The sequence below is a fragment of the Trichosurus vulpecula genome, chromosome 5, assembly GCF_011100635.1.
Source record: "Trichosurus vulpecula isolate mTriVul1 chromosome 5, mTriVul1.pri, whole genome shotgun sequence".
Taxonomy (NCBI): domain Eukaryota; kingdom Metazoa; phylum Chordata; class Mammalia; order Diprotodontia; family Phalangeridae; genus Trichosurus; species Trichosurus vulpecula.
Window position 1 is genome coordinate 32,858,705 of NC_050577.1, and position 17,565 is coordinate 32,876,269.

General features: G+C 38.1%; 1 pseudogene; it reads left to right on the top strand.

The window, feature by feature from the left end:
* Window positions 1-12,757: 12,757 nt before the first annotated feature.
* On the top strand, window positions 12,758-13,984 carry LOC118850838 (annotated as a pseudogene).
* Window positions 13,985-17,565: the final 3,581 nt, after the last annotated feature.

The window sequence follows — 17,565 nt, forward strand, 5'->3', positions numbered from 1 at the left end:
AGCTAACCTTTTTTTCTGGTATATTTTAAAAGCTAAATCAGGATTCCTTCCTACTTTAAATTTCCAATGCAGGTGTCGTCAGCATGGACTGTGTAGGAATTGACCCTTTTCCAATCTTCTATTCTAATGCTTAAAACGCAACCCCTCCTCAATGGTGTGGAAAAATGAATCATTGGGTCACAGGAATTTCCTCCATTCCTCATCGAAATTTACTGATATTGACATCATGCTGGAAAGTTAAGTGGAGGAAGGTTTATTGCCTTATCCTTCACCCTTCACTTGGCCTGCTATGGCATGCATGGCTCCCATCTCACTGGTGTCAAACTCCGGGCATCGTCACTTATCTGAATCATCTCATGGAGGTAGGTGTTGCTAGAATTTTATTTTCTCATAAGTCACCCAATTGCACATGGAAATTAACAGCCTACCACAGATGGGCCTGGCCCAATCTGTTGCTCACTGCAGTCTTCTGGAATGGTCTTATTTCACACTTCTCATCTCACCACCTGTGGGGAAGTCTGCTATGCAGCTCTTCCTTCAGGAAACTCGATGAAGGTTTGCTGGCATTTTGATTATTTGTTTTCAGCAAGGCAATAGTCTTTTTCCCCCTATGTTCTTCTCATATTTCCTGAAAATAGTATAGAAGTCACAAAATTCAAGAGTTGAAAGGAGCCATGGTGCATTTGTATTAGATTGCTATTACAAGTAATATCTCCCTTTTAAAAATGGCAAAACACTCCGAAGGATTAAGCATCTCACCCAAGGTCACACAGCTATTAGGGTGGTGTAGTGAAATGTTAGTACTGACAGGAGGCTTCAGTTAAAATTCTACATCCAATGCTTAATAGCTGTGTGATGATAGGCAAGTTGCATAACCTCTCAAAGCCTCAGTTTCTTTATCTGTAAAGAAGGGATGATCAATAGCATTGAGAATTGCTGGGAAAAAGTATCTTATAAGTGTAAATTGCTATGATTTGTGTTTATGGAAAACCATAGAATGAGGAGCAGTACTCCTTAATCACAGTACATGAAAGCTGTCTCAAACTGCAAAAGAAGATATCAATTACAAATAATTTAAATGAGAGGATCCATGTGACCTTTTCCATTTAAATCAGTGAAAAAAATTTTAAAGGAAAAAAATTAAAAGGGGAGAAAGAAATCAACTGCTGGGGCCAAGGACTTCTGTCTATTGACAATCTTTAGAAGAACAGAAAAGGGGCTACTTTGCTCTTCCCAACCCACAATTGCTATAGACTCCTCACCACTGCAGCTAAGAACATCTAGTGGAGGTTCCCACATAGATTCCAGGGCAAACAAATGTCCAATTCTAACAGTAATCTAACAGGAAGAGTCACTGGAAGTACTTGTTAGAGTACATATCATCAGTGGTTTATAGAGTTGTATTTTTAATGTTGATGAAGCACTTAGGCAAGAAATAGCACATGGCTGAAGACAGAAGGAAGAAGTATGCATCAGTGTGGCCATCACCCGTTTTCCTGAAGCTGCGGTAAAGGACGGTGGAATGCCTTTGTTGGCCATGAGTTGTAACAGCCAAAACGTTCCTTCTTCCATCACCACTACCAATGTCCATTCCAGCACAAATCATACACACATACATAGAAACCAGGAATAGCAAAAATGCAAGAAATCTAAGTTGATGCTGCTAACTGAAATTTACTATTTTAATATATGCTTCAATGTTTGGGAAAACCATTGATTGCCTACCTTACCTGATCAAAGCAATGCTGCTATTGATTGTCAATGGTCAAGATATTTCAAATCCAATCATGTAAAAGGGACTCAGTGGGGTTAAGCAATTTCATAGCGTGATTAGTTCAAATCTCCTGAGGTATTGTGCATCTTTAACATAAAGACATGAGTGGAAACATTTTTATAATTCTATTTAATAGGGTTGTGTTTGTATTTTCTGTTGTTGCTAGTGGTGATAACATTTAAAGTAGGAACCTGCAGGTTTTTTCATGTGCATTGAATGTGGAATCAAAGGACCTGAGTTTAAATCCCAGCCATTCTACTTACTACTTATGTGGCCTTGGGTCACTTAACCTTTCTGGGTCTTGCTTTTTTTATATATATAAAATGAGGGGTTTGGAATAGATAGTATTTATTGTATCTTTTCAATCCTGTGACTATACATGAGTGAGGAAATGTTTTTGAAAAAAGAAAATATTTTGAAGAGGATCATCTATAATTGGAAAAGACTTTCAAAATCATCCAGTCCAAATCAAGAAAGGAGGAGGAAGAGGAAGAAAATGAGTAGAGGAAGGAGAAGAAGAAGAAGAAGAAGAAGAAGAGGAAGAAGAAGAAGAAGAAGAAGAAGAAGAAGAAGAAGAAGAAGAAGAAGAAGAAGAAGAATGATGACGACGACGACGACGACGACGAAGAGGAGAGGAGAGAATGAAAAGAAAAAGAAAGGAAAAAAGTTTTGTCGATGTCTTTTTCTGTTTACGTACAAGTCATTTCTGGAAATACCTCTCCCCTTCTTCCCTCTCCATTAATTGAGGCATCTCTTAAAAGGAAGAAAAAGATTGAGCAGAAACACCTGATAAAGTGATCAAGAGTGTTTGGGTATACAAAATTCTCTGCACATAGGATCCTTCCTCTTTAGAGAGAGGAGAGGGGTATGTTTCAGCCTCTATTAAGATATTCTCATTTATCTTGGACATTTAATTTCCCACTGGGCTGCACTCATTTTGGATTTCTTTGACTTTTCTGGTACCACTCATTTTAAATTTATCTGACTTCTACACCATGACCCAATAAATTCATCTTTGAGAAATCTCATCATCTTGCAAGTTCTAATCAGCCTTCATATATTAACTTCATCAGTACCTTCTGCCCCTATAATTGGAGGGTGGAGCAATGAACTCCTAAACCCCCATTTAAGGAGGGGATGCTAGAGAGACCTATCCTCACACATCTCATTTCCCATCTGGCTAAGCTCATTTTGCACTTCTTTGATGTCTCTTCTATGCCCCCACTACCACTCCTGCACCAGTTACTTTTCTCATCCCCTGCTTACTTTTCAACTTTCTTTTGTATATTGTTTTCATAATTCAATTATAAGCACCTACAGGGAAGAAGCAATCTTTTGTATTATTTGTATCACCAGAGCTTAGCACAGTGCCTTTTACCTAGGAGGCACTTAATAAATGTTTATTGACTGTTGACTTTTCTGGGAACACTTTTTTCCAGTTATTCAGACTCTATTTCCTTTTAGCTATCTTTTCATTTTCATTGTTGTAATCACTGTGTATGTTATTCTTCTGTTTCTGTTCATTTCACTTAGCTATTGATGTTCTTAGTCTATATCCTCATTTTATAGGAATAAGGAAACTGAGTCCCAGACAAATGAAGTAACCTGTCCTCTGACTCCAAATACACAGTTTTTTTTTTCCTTTCCACCATACTTTTGAATGTGGAAAAAGGTTCAATAGAGTTAACTTTCCATTATTAAAAAAGGAGCATTTCATATTTCAAATGTTGTCTGGTGACTTAAAGCTTACCTTCTGCTCAGACACATGATTTTCACCTCTCCTCTGAGTCCTTAATATAAGCAGCATGTGACATGCCAGATCATATGGACTGTCGTTCCAGAGGTACAGAATGGGGAAGGACAAAGGACAGCTCTCTTCTTAATAACATTCTACCTGATCATTCACATTCTCTTCTTCTAGTTGATCTGTTTCTATGTGGATACCACAGTTTAAGGATGATACATGTCCCCTTAGAGCACAGAAAGTGACAGATGGATGAGCAGCACATTTCACAGAGCTGAAATCTTTGGGTACCATCTGGTTAACACATATAAACAGAATAGGAGGAGTGTTTGCTGTTGCATGGTCTTGTGGCTTGCCAGTGTATTATCTTGACAAGAGAGAATCCCTATTTGGGAAGTAATCTGAGGGCATACATTCCTCCCTAGATCAATGAATCCTTTATAGCCTGGTATCCACTTATCCATGTCACGCCCATACACGTTTTGACTTTTAGCCCACGGGTGCTTAAGGACATAAATTGCTAATGACTCCTTGTTTCAAAGGCCAATTAAGAAAAAAATATGTTAATCATAGAATGCCCATCTATGAACAAATATGAACAAATAGCCTCTGACTTTTCCCCAAAGGTTCAAGATGGGTAGCCTCACCTGAGGATCCTGTGCTAGAACTCTATGGGTTCTTTCCTGGCCACAAATGTTTCCAGGTAAGATCTGCAGCTTACTAAATGGTATTCTGACCTACTCAGGGGATCTTGACTGTTTACCATTTAGTCCAGAGTCCTTGAGACATCATTCAATTTGTAAGAATCTCCCTTAGGGTGGGACATTCCAATAGTCATAGAACTAGGACTCAGAACAAACTCCTAGACCACTTATTCCAACCCATTCATTTTATAGGTATATTTAAAAACAAAAATAGATCAAGGAAGGTAAATTGTCTTGTCCATGGTCATCTAAGTAGGAAGCATTCTTTAAACATTTATTAAGCAGAGATCATGCACAACCAAACCTAACATTTCTGAAGCACTTTAAATTTTGCAAAAAGGGGATTTATATATTTATATGTTATTTCTCAGGATCTTCACAACAATTCTGTGAGATAAGGCAGATGCTACTGCCCTCATTTTAGTGACATGGGAAGCTGTGGCCCAAGTATGTAAACTGATTTTTTTTCAGTCATGTAGATGATAGTTACTGGGACAAGAACTGAGTCCCAAGTCTTCTGAGTCCAGGTCCTATGTTTTTTCCATCCAGAGTATCGCAGTTGCCTCAAGGGGAGAATACAGCTGAATAGGAAACTTTGTCAAGGAATTTATAATCTAATAGAGGAGATAAGACATTTATGAAAAATATAGCATAATAAACAAAAGAGCTACATCGAAGTGCTGTGAGAGTTCAAAGGAGTGGGGGAGTGCTTTCATCCTGAGAAGGGAAGACTTTCTTGGAGAAGGACATTTCCTTTATGCCTTGAAGAGTGGGGAGGATTTCAATGGACACCGATTAGAGAGAAGGTATTGAAGACGTAGGGAACAGCATGAACAAAAGCACTGAAGCAAGAAAGCATTGCAAGTAGACAAGGAAGGATGGGTGCATCAGTTTGACAGAAGCATTGAATATATGCAAGAAACTCCAGGGATAAGTCTGAATTTTATCTCCTTCTGGCTTATTGAAATCTATGCAAAGCCTGTCCAGCCAGGTAATGAAACCTACCCCTGCAAACTCCTTTGTCTCGAACTGCCTAGACACCTATGTGACTCTCTAGGTTGCATAGTTAGCAGTAGTATGCATATAAAGGACAACCCTAACTAGGCTCCTTGAAGCCTCCATTCAATTTAAAAGAAAGCTGGTCTGTTATGAGGGTGTCAAATTGTAGATAGCTTTTAATGACTGATAGACTATGAAGTTTGGATGTTATTTGGTTGGCCTAGGAGTTTTGAGCAGTGAAGTGATATGAACAGAATTTTGCAATAGGAAGATTATTCTGGTATCAGTGTATGGAAAAGATTGCTAGGGATCATAGGATTTCAAATAAGAAGAGATCCTAAAGAGAAAGCAGAAGTGGTGAGATCAGTTAGAAGGATATTGCAATAGGCAGGCAAAGCAAATAATGGTATAAATTACTGTGGGTGTAGTGTGAATAAAAAATCCCCCCTTTATATATATACATATATATGTATGTATGTACATGTATGTGTTCTTACTATATGCAATTTTATAATTTTACTAAATAGCCATTTCTAAAAGCTAATTAAATCTAGCCAGCAAACTGATAAAACTGATAATCAATGGACAAGGCATAGTTGTGGAACTCATGAGCTTTAGAATTAGAAAAAGAGGAAAAAAACAGCTATTCACTTCCATGTTTCACATAGAAAGCTACAACCCTGATGGGAGAAATAGCATACATGTTGTGAGGAATCAGCTTGATAAGCACAAATTTAGGAGTTTGTGGTAATAGTAGTAAGGCAGTAAGTTAAAGAAAAGAAAGAATATATTGGAATGAATACTAGGAATATTTATAGGAAAAGAGGAAGAGAGTATAATGGCTGGCTTCATTCATTGATAGTCGTTCATTTGATAGTTTTATTGATGATAGATTATTATTAATGAATAAATATTTATTTAGTACCTGTTATATGCTAAGCTCTCTAGCTAAGGATAAAAATACAAAACAATTCCTACCTTAAGGAGTTTACATTTTTGCGGGGAGAGCTATATGTATATACATAAACATAAAGAAAAAATATATATATATGTTATAATATGTAGGACAGTAGGACAGCTTGGCGCAGTAGATAGAGTACTAGGTTTGGAGTCAGGAAGAACTGAGTTCAAATTCAGACTTAGACACTTAGTAGTTGTGTGACCTTGGGCAAGTCACATCATCATGTTTGCCTCACTTTCCTTATCTATAAAATAAGATGGAGAAGGAAACAGCGAACCACCCCAGTATCTAAATGACTGAAAAAACAACAATAAAATAAGATATGTTTTTAAACAAAATACACGAGAGGTGGTATGCAGTAGCAGATAGAGAGCTGGCTTCTGGGTCAGGAAGACCTGGGTGCAAGTCTCACCTCTAAGACGTACTGTCTGTGTGACGCAGGGCAAATCACTTCTCTGCTCAGTTCCATAGGCAACTCTCTAAGATAATAAGCTGCGGTAAAAGTGACTACCTTCACTAGTAGATGGAATTTTCTCACCTTGGAGTTGCCTCAATAAACAAAGTCATACATTCAGGCCCTATTCTTATACAAAATAAATACAAGGTATTTTTTTTTCCCAGGAGAAATCACAAATATCTGGGAAAAATAAGGAAAAGCTTCACATAGGAGGTTTTTGTAAAACTGAGTTTAAAGAAAACTAGGGATCCTACTGTGTGTGTCCAGGTCCAAATCCAGTTCCAGAATTATTTGACCAAAGTTGACCCTGATTTAATCCAATCAATTGACTAGATAGGTATATATTGCCTGGTTCCATAGCTGTCTTGACTTTTATCCTTTGATATTCTGGAATTAGCAGTTGTTTGGACATAGATCCAGGATAAATGTTTGTTGAATTATTGGATGATTAACTGAATTAACAAAATGATGGTCCATGGTTCAATGATTCCATGATTACCTGATTCTCTTCTTTTTAAATTGTATGATGGATTAATAATTCCCCAGGCTATCTTTGGGGATAGAAGGCCATCTTAAAGGCTGAAATCTTATCAAAATTCTAGCCATTACCCTACATTAAGTCTTAAATGATATCCTATCTTTGTACATATTAGACATGTATTTCATTATGTACCATATACATCAACAATCTCTGTGTTCGTATCTTTGTGTATGTGATTGTAACATAAACCACAAACTCACCTGTAACACATTTTGGTGGAGCACTAGCTACAATAGGGAGAATAAGGAACTCTCCATTCCATTACAGGAAAAAAGAAAATAAAGAAACTACAATCTACAAATTCAAGTGAAAAGTTAATTTACTTTTTTTAAAAAAACAAAGATATATAAAATGTTAAATTCAATTATTAAATTCAAAGCAGGAACTTGAAAACTTTAGTAAATTCAACAAAGGTCATGGCAGAACCTTACTGATTTTGCCTTGAGGCTACCACAGAAAGTACACAGCAAGGAATACAATTAATGTGATATTTAAAATAACCTATAAACAGAACACAGGTAGGAAATTTGTGAGAACAAGGACATTTTAAAAACAAATACTTCAACAAAATAATTTAATTCTGTACCGTGGCCGGTAGGAATGCTCAGCTTAGTAAGCAGTGAATAGAGTGCTGAGTTTGAGATGAAAAAAAAAAACAACAACCTGGATTTAAGTCCTTTTTCTGATACTTACTACAGGGTGTTCCTAAAGTCTGTACAATTAGGCAAAAATGCATATTTTCAAGAAATGAAATGAATGAAATTTTTATTTAATTGGAATATTAACAAATAACATCTTCAATATGATTTCCATCGTTTGTGATGCGAAGATTGATGCGCTTTGCAAGATTCACATGAACTCGATGCAATAACTCCACATTGCCATCAATTTTAGCACATTCACGCTTTATGCGTTCAATCAAGTGTGTTGCATCTGTGACTTTCATGGAGTACGCCTTCTCCTTTAGCATACCTCAGAAAAAGAAGTCAAGGGGCCTACAGTCTGTTAATATTCCATATATTTCAAAATATGCATTTTTTCCTATGTGTCCAGACTTTAGAGACACCCTGTACTTTGTGACTGTATGACTCAAACTCTGAGAACATCAGATAGATCCTTCAACTAAATGATGGACTGGCAGAAATTTAACTTTTGAAGCCCTTCAAAACCTCTCCCAGGCTACCTTTCCAGCCTCATTATACATTACTCATTCCTTTTCTCACTCAACAGTGATGCCAGATCAGTCTCGGTGTTTCAAAACATGGTACTCCATCTCAAGGTTCCGTGCTTTTGCTCCCTCTATACCCAAGGTCTGGAATGCATTCTTTCCTCTCATCTGCCTCAGAGATTCTCTTCTGTCCTTTAAGACACAGCTTCAGCTTTATCTTCTGCTTGAGTCCTTTCTTGATTGTCCTAGCTGCAAACACCCTCTCTTCCCAAAGCTGGCTTGTAATTGTTTTTACTCTATACATATTTATTTCTCATAGAAGGTAAGTCCCTGGAGGGCAGGGGCTGTTCCATTTTTGTCTTTATAGCATTTAAAGTGCCTGGCACATGATTAGCAGTTGAGAAATGCTTTCGATTGATTGGTTGATTGAGCGATTTGTTGGTTGATCTGCAGTGGCTGAAGCTAAGTCTGAGTTTGGTGATAAAATTATTTGGAGACACATTGTCACCTCCATTGACTTCAGTAGACAAATATGTTGCTTCTGAAAGACCTGGTGATTCATGGAGTTTATTTTGGATTTTGTCTGATATCTAAAAACAAAACAAAAAAAATAATAATTTGTAAACCTTTCAAACTATGAGGTTGAAATTGGGTATATAATGAAGCAGGAGGCAGACAGTGTGGTACAGAGGAAAAGATAACTATGTCTGGTTAGAGAGGACCAGGATTCAAATCCTGTCTTTTATGTTTGCTACCTGTTTGACTTTGGACAAATAATCTGGTGATTTCATCAGCTTTTATGATTCATTTGTTACATCTAGCAGATGGTCCCCAGATGAAGAGGAAACTAGGTAGTTCATTGGTCAGAGCAGTGGGCCTGGAGTCAGGAAGACATGAATTCACATCCTGACTCAAACCTTTGCTAGCTGGGTGACACTGGGGAAGTCACTTAAGCGTTGTCTATTTCAGTTTCCTCAGCTATAAAAGGAATATAATGACAAAATAGGGAAGTGCTCATCCCAGCACCCGGAACACAATCAATTCTTGTTTTCTTCTCTCCTTCCTTCCTATCTATCCAGTCCTAACATCTCTCCTGTCCTCCAGTGTAACATCTCTGCCAATTACACGTCTTGAACTGGATGTCCTGCAGACATTTTAAACACAACCTGTCTACAGCTGAAATCATAATCCTTTCTCCTAAACCCTCCCTTTCCCCATATTTCACTATCACTGTCAAGGACACCTCCATTATCCCAAATACCCAGTTTTCCATCCTACGCCATCCACAACGCCTCACTCCCTCCTCTCCCTATATCCATTTTTCTTGCAAAGTCTTATAAAACTCTCCCTTTGCCACATCTTTCATATGACCCCTTCTCCTCTCTGATACTGCCCCCGAAGGTATGCCCCATATTACCTCACAACTACCTAAATATCTCCTCGTGCCTGTCATTTGTTCATTTGGCTGCCAAGGATGCTTACCATGGACCCATGGACCTGTCTAGCACCTTAAGAGGACACCACCCTGAGGCCTAACCCTTAGGGATTTTGATAATCAACCTAAACTTGTTTTTCGATGACTAACAAATTTAGACCAAGTGGTAACCTTCCCATTTCAGCGATTCTGAACCCATGGAGCTTCCCAATGCCTACCCCCTTATTCCAATATATCTCAATACAATCTCTACCAATGATACACTCTAAAACAACCTGCCCCTTCCACTATATTCTCTTGAATGCTTGTTCCATAAATAACAACCTTGCTTCCATCTTAATTCTTTCCCTTCCCCACTTTTTCCATCTATCTCTCACAGAGACCTGGCTCCCAGACGATTACATATCCTCCCTGATCATCTTTTTCAGCATTGGTTATACTTTTGCTCATTCCTGTTGACTCACTGTTAGAGGTGGGGAAATTGGAATGTCCCTTACTCGCCATTGCCATTTCCAAGTTCACCTTCCTCCTCCATCACTAGTAGCCTCTCCTCCTTTACAATTCATTCAATCTATTTCTATTATCCAATCAAAATTCTTCCAGTTGTTGTCTACAACTTCCAGGACAACACCCCTCTTTCCTTCATGAGTTTAGCAAATGACTCAGCTTTCCTCTCCACCCCATATTCTGCCCTCAAAATAGAAGACTTCAGCATACATATCGGTATTCCATCAAACCCCCTCACTTCCCAATTCATCAATTTATTCATTTCCTTTGGCCCACCCTCCATTCCACCTTAGCTACACCCAGAGATGGATACAACCTGATCTTGCCATCATGTACAAATGCTATACTTTCACATTCGTGAGTTCTAAAGTTTCCTCATCTGATCATAATCTGTCATCATTCCACCTCTCCCATTGCATTGCCACATCTGATCATGTTTTCCATCCTCATTGTGGACTCCAATCCTTTGATTCCTCAGTTGTTTCCTAAACAGACAACACTACCCTATTTATACTCTTCTCCCTTCCCAATCTTGTCTTCTTGGTGAACCAATTCAACTCTAGACTGCCCTGTCATCTTCTCTTGAGATTTTTGCCCCTGCCCTTTTGCAAGAAGCCTTTGAAGAGGCCCTGCAGCTTCTTCCCCTGTCAATCTCCCTCCTATTCTCCATTACTCTTCCTCTAGGTTCCCATGGCACTATTCTCTTCTTGTTCTCCTCCTTGCTGGATCTTCATCCAGGTTCCACCCACTACTAGTGGCTGTCCTCCTTCTTTTGTTCTTTATTATTTTACTTACTGATCTCATTAACTCCCATATATTCAATTATCATCTCTACATTGATCATTCTCAAATCTACTTATCCAGCTGTAACCTCTCTTTTTATATCCAGTCTCTCATTTCCAGCTGCCTGATGGATATGTCAGATTGTATATCTCCTACACATATTCAACTCATCATTTCCAAAACTGAATTCATCATCTTTGCCCTCAATCCCTTCCCACTTTCTAATTGCCCCATCACTATTGAGGGTAGAATCGTCCTCCCAGTTGTAGTTTTATAGACAAGGTATCATCGTTGACTACCCATTACTCCTCCCCTGCAATCTTATTCAAGATGTTACAAAGTCCGGTTTATTTTACCACCATAACATTTCTCATACAGATCGCATTCTTTTTTCTGACACTGTCACCACCCTGGTACAGGTCCTCATCACCTCATGCCTAAATTATTGCAAGAATTTGCTGTTTGGTCTTCCTGACTCCAATGTATACCTAACTCTCTGCATTCCAGTCAATATTCCACTCAGTTGTAAATATTATCTTCCTAAAACACAGGTCTGATCATATTACCCTTAATGCCATAAACTTCAGTAACTCCTTATCATCTCTGTGACCAAATAAAAAATCTCATTTGGCTTTTAAAGTATTTCATAACCTTACTTCTTTCCTTCCTTTTTAGGCATCTTATACCATATCCACTTCCACTTACTCTCTGGTCCAATAACACTGGCCTACCTTCTCTTGCTTACACAAGGGACTCTGTCTTCTGAGTCCAGGCATTTTCATTGGCTGCTTGTCTGAAGCTCTCCCACCCTCACTCCAAGCCTGGAATTCTCTCTTTGCCACCAAGCTTTCCCATGTTTCTTAAAGCCTCAGAGAAAATAATACTTTTAGCAAGAATCATTTATGATCTTCCTGCTCTCCTAATACCTTCCCTCTGAGATTACCTCCTGGCTATCTCCCATGTATATAGTTGTTTGCATGTTGTCTCTGCTGTGAGAAAGTGAGCCCTTGGGGGTAGGGATTATTTTTGCCTTTCTTTATATCTGCAGTGCTTAACAAAGTGATTAATATATGATAAGTGCTTCACAAGTGCCTGCTAACTTGACTGGGCAGCTAGTGGGTCCAGTGGATAGAGTGCTGGGCCTGGAGTCAGGAAGACTCATCTTCCTGAGTTCAAATCTGGCCTCAGGCACTTCCTAGCTGTGTGACCCTAGGCAAGACACTTAACCCTGTTTGTTCCTCATCTGTAAAATGAGCTGGAGGAGCAAATGGCAAACCTCTCCAGGGTGTTTGCCAAGAAAATCCCAAACAGGATCGTAAAAAGGTGAACAGAACTGAAAATGGCTGAACATCCAGAGTAGGAAACAACTGAACAACAACAAAATTGAGTAGTCTTAAATTCCCCGGGGCTCATTTTCTTACTCCATAGAGTAAGAACGTTGTAGTTAGAGGTTTTTGAAGATTACTTACAGTTCTACATCTTTGATCCTGTTATACAACTTAGGTTCAAATCACGCTCAGATCCTTAGGAGCTGCATAACCTGGGGCAATTCACTTGAACTCTCTCAGCCAAATTGCAACACATGCAGATGCCAAGAGAGAGGGGGCTGTTTTCTACGTCAAAGCCCCCATGACTAAGGAGCACTGCCCTGGGATTGGGCCCCTAGAGAGGAGGAGGTGAGAAGATGACTGACAATCCCAGAACTGCCAACAGGAATGTAGAGATCTGAAAGACCGAGAAGCTCATCGTGAGCCTGGAAACAGCCCACGGCAATGACACCATTGGATATTGTTGCTCATTCCTCCAAAAGACTGGATTTCACAAGTTTTGAACTGCATCCATTATAAAATCTTGCTTAAACCACCTTTCAGTTCAGGGAGCCATCACATCCTTAAACCAAAGATTCAAACTCTATCACAATGTGCCATCAAATGGTCTGGTTGTTTACTGTGGAACACCTGTGACAAAAGAAAGAATGGAAAATGAAAGTCGATATTGACTTCGAACCTTTCAAACCAATCAATACATCATTGCATCTGTATGACAATCCATACAGAGGCTCTTACAATGCTACTGTCTGATGATGGTAGAAAGGTTAGCTTTATTGTATATGATAGTGGTGTACTCTTTGGCACTCTGCAAGGAAACACAAGAGCAATCCTGCACAAAATTCAGTGTGGATCTCCCAAAGAAACACTGTAGGGGAGAGCAGTCTGCCTTGTATTTTGCCTATTTGCAAATAGAAAAATGACTCAACTGTGTCAGGATGGCAGCAGAGACTGCTGTGCAGCTGTTTATTTTGGGGGACAAAGTGAATGAGGCTGGTCTCATTTTAGCTGGATCGGCTGACTTCAAAACTAAACTAAGTCGATTTGACATGTTTGATCAGCAATTGCAATCGTAAGTTTTAAAATCAGTTTATATATCCTATGGTGGTGAAAATGGATTCAATCAGGCAATTGTGGTGTCTACTGAAGTTCTCTCTAAAGTGAAATTCATTCGAGAGAAGAAACTAATAGGATGATACTTTGATGAAATTAGTCAAGACACTGGCAATTTCTGTTTTGGAGTTGAAGGCACACTAAAGGCTTCTGAAGTGGCAACTGTAGACATCCTGATAGTCTATGAAAATCTAGATATAATGAGATATGCTCTTCATTGCCAAGGCATTGAAGAAGGAAGTATTCTGTATTTGATTCTAGAGCAAGAAAAAGATAAATCTCACTTTACGAAGAAAGAGACAGGACAGGAACATGAAATGATAGAGAGTATGCCACTGCTGGAATGATTTGGAGCAAACTTGGAAATTGTTACACACAAGTCATAGGAAGGATCCAAGTTGATGAAAAGATTTGATGAAATCACCACTGATCTGATTACCAGGAAATGGATACCAAGGAGGAGAGGATGAATATTTTGACCTTGATGACTACTAAGTCGTCTTTCTGGGTCCAGCAAAATGTGCCTCACCCTCAAACATCCAACCCCAGGAGCAAATATAGTAGGAACAAAACAGATCCCTCCTTTATGTTTGGAACATTTCCAAGACTTGATCCATGACCATTGAATATCGACAACAAAGCTGAAACAAGCAACAAACAAACAAAACAGAACCCTATGCTTCGATTTGTCATCATGTTGGTGGAGCAGCAAACCACTAAGTTTCTAAATGCCACTTTGGACTAATTTTTAAAAAGAATCAGTTTTTACTTTTATTCAATGCTGAAATTGGTTGCTCTTGTATCTTATAAAAAAATCACCCTTTACATATAGAAGCAAAAAATGTTTTAGCTAAATAGAATAAATTAATGTTTTATTTTGATTGGAAAAAATTTCAAATACTGCATTTTGTGCTCACACATTTACATGGCATTCTCATCTTAGTCTACATAAGAAGGAATATTTGTGGTAAAATATTGGATCCATTTCTTTCTGTCTCTATTTAATTTTGAAAGTGTAAGATAGCAGGAGCAAGGTCAGCTTCTTTCCCAAAACCCCACACTCCACAACAGCCAATTGAGAGGGTACTAGTTGCATGGCACGTTCAAACTGACTTAGGATTCGCTGGGTCACTGGACTGTTTATTCACATCCCTTGTGCAGAAGGATTTGTGCCCAAGTTTCAGGAGCTCTCATCACGGTATGCTCTAAGAAGGTGCCTAGGATCTGAGCCTTAGTTTGGGGAGAGCGGTAGGCAGGGGACAGAGGCAGAGTAATGGGCAGCTTGTGCTGGGATTGTGAGAAATAAAATACGCAATTTAAATGAAAAAACAAAACACCTCAGCCTCAATTTCCTATTCTGTGAAATGGAGCTACTAGTAGCACCTGACTTTCAGGGACATTGGGAAATAGTATAGATAAGATGCTTTGTAAATCTTCATGTTCTACAAAAATGTCAGTTATTAGTAGTATCATTATAAGTATAATAATATGTTTGATGTGGAATTTTAATCATAAACATAAATTTGGATATTGTGCTTGAAGTGTATATGTATATGTGTCTGTGTATATATATATATGCATATATACATACTTACACTGAACATATATGTGTGTCTATAGGTATGTGTGTATGTATGTATGTATATGTATATAAATGTATAGATAAACATGCATAAATTATATTTTCCAGGATTACATTTTTTAATAATCCATATACTATAACATTCCTCCTCTTTCTTATCTTTTTTCCCTTGCTTTTATTTCTGGCTTTCTTATTTTATTTTCTCTTTAGTGACAGGATAAATTATTCATTCAGGCTAGAATTACCAACATGACAACATGATACAATATAAATTGATGCCTTTCATTATAATCTACTGTTTTAAGAAATGATCATAATTTAAACAATTATATTTCTTGATTTTTTGCCAATTAAGTTTGTCTCTTCGGGAACTGAATTTGAATGCAATAGCTGAAAAGGCTTTTATAGATACCTTCTCTCGGCAGGCACACCACCAAATGAGAGAAGGCTTATCTGTCAATGATCTATGTATCTATCTATTTGTCTATCTGTTTTTCCTTTCTTTAAGATTTAGTATGTTGAGTTAAAAGAAAATGGTAGTGTCAAATAAAAATCAACAGAGAAGGCATGTGGAAATCTTCACACGTGGAATACATTAAAGAAAATTTAAAAAAAAATTACACTTAATAACTCTTGAAGTCAACATGATGTGTTGGAGAGATAAAATAGAAGATATTAAACATACCCCAGAGAAAATTAAAATTAGAAACAAATGGTAGCCAACAGCTATTATACTCCAATTAGTCAGACAGTTATAATGAACCTGTTCACAGAAATGCTGAAGCTGGTCTCAAAAAAAAATTGAGTGACTTAAGATGTTTCTCCTGTCCTACTGTAGTGCCTGTGTGCAGCTTTTCCTGGGCAAACCCAAATTCCCTTGAGGATTAGAATTATATTAGCTAAATGCCTAACAGCTGTCTCACAAGCATGAGACTAGATCAAGCAAGCGAGCTGCAAATCTGGCCAGGCAGCATGAAAGGCTCCATAATGCAAACTGATTACTTTAGGACTTGCATTAATGTGGCCAGGAATAAAAATAACCCACTGACAAATCCTCGCCTCATTTTCAAGAAGGCTGATGAGAACATTTTAGCAGCTGGATCATGAGGCCATGTGGAGTCTGGTGAAAATGAGTGCCATGATCAAAAAGAGTGACTGAAGGGGACCCCAGAAGGTCTGATCCCCAAGAAGTAAGAGAATCCTTTGCTGTTTCTCGAAAGCCAAGCATTTGCAGCTTCATCTGGAATTTACCAGAAGGACTTTGTGGAATACCAATCTTATTTGAATGAAAAATCACAAAACTGAAAACAACAGGCAAATTTACATTTTAATAAAGATAAGGTTTATGATATGGGGACTTTCCAGGGCAACACAGCCTTATCAAAACGCTTCTCTTATTTCCTTCCTGACCTGCTAGGGAGGAGTTTCATTTTTTGCCATTTCAATGTAAAAGCCATTGAATGAATAAGGGTCTGCCATTTGGATCTTTAGGTTAATGACATTCTTTTCAAATCAGATTAGGGAGTGAGATGGTTTAAATATGCAGAATGAGACACATTTTTGAACATGGCCAATATGGAAATCTGTTTTGCTTAAGTATGTATATTTAGCGTGAAGGGACTGTTTATCTTCCCCTTACCTTTATCCCAAAGGTAGAAAGAGATGAGAGGAAGAAAACTAAATGCTTGATAACTGAAAAAAAATTAAAGTCTGGGGCATATTGTTAATACGTATTTAAAGTAATCAAGCTTTGACAATACAGCAGTTCCAGTAGAGAGTGTGGAGAAGTGAAGAGAGCTCTCGATTTGGAATCTGAGGAAATCAATTTGAATCCCAACTCTTGGGATGGCTTTGGATATGCCATTTACTGCCTGGGCCTCAATTTCCTCACCTGAAAATTAAGTTACTGTCATTAATCTCTAAGATGACTTTTAACTCTAGATCCTATGACCTTTTAACCAGCAAATATTTTCAAATGATTTTTGTGTGTAGATAAGAGAGAGAGAGAGAGAGAGAGAGAGAGAGAGAGAGAGAGAGAGAGAGAGAGAGATGTGTGTGATTGTGTGTGTGTTTGCATGTGGGTATGCATATATCATAGCTAGCATTTATAGAGCTGCTTAATGTCTGTAGAGTCTTTAACAAATATGTCATTTTATCTTTTATACATCCCTGAGTGATAGTTTTTATTATTATCCCTATTTTACAGATCAGGAAGCTAAGACAGGAGGTGTGGCTTTCCTAGGGCACATAGCTAAGAAGTATTAAAAGCAGCTATTATATGGCAGGGTCAGGACTTTGACCCAGGCCTTCAAAGACTCTGAGTTCATATTTCTCTCTTTAATATCACACTACCATTATAATTAATTCAGTTAGTTGTAATATTAGCAAATCAGATAAATTCTGTATCTTGTTTAGCCTCCCTCCCCCTCCCCCATCCACTAGTCAGTCTTACCTGGACTTTTATTAAAG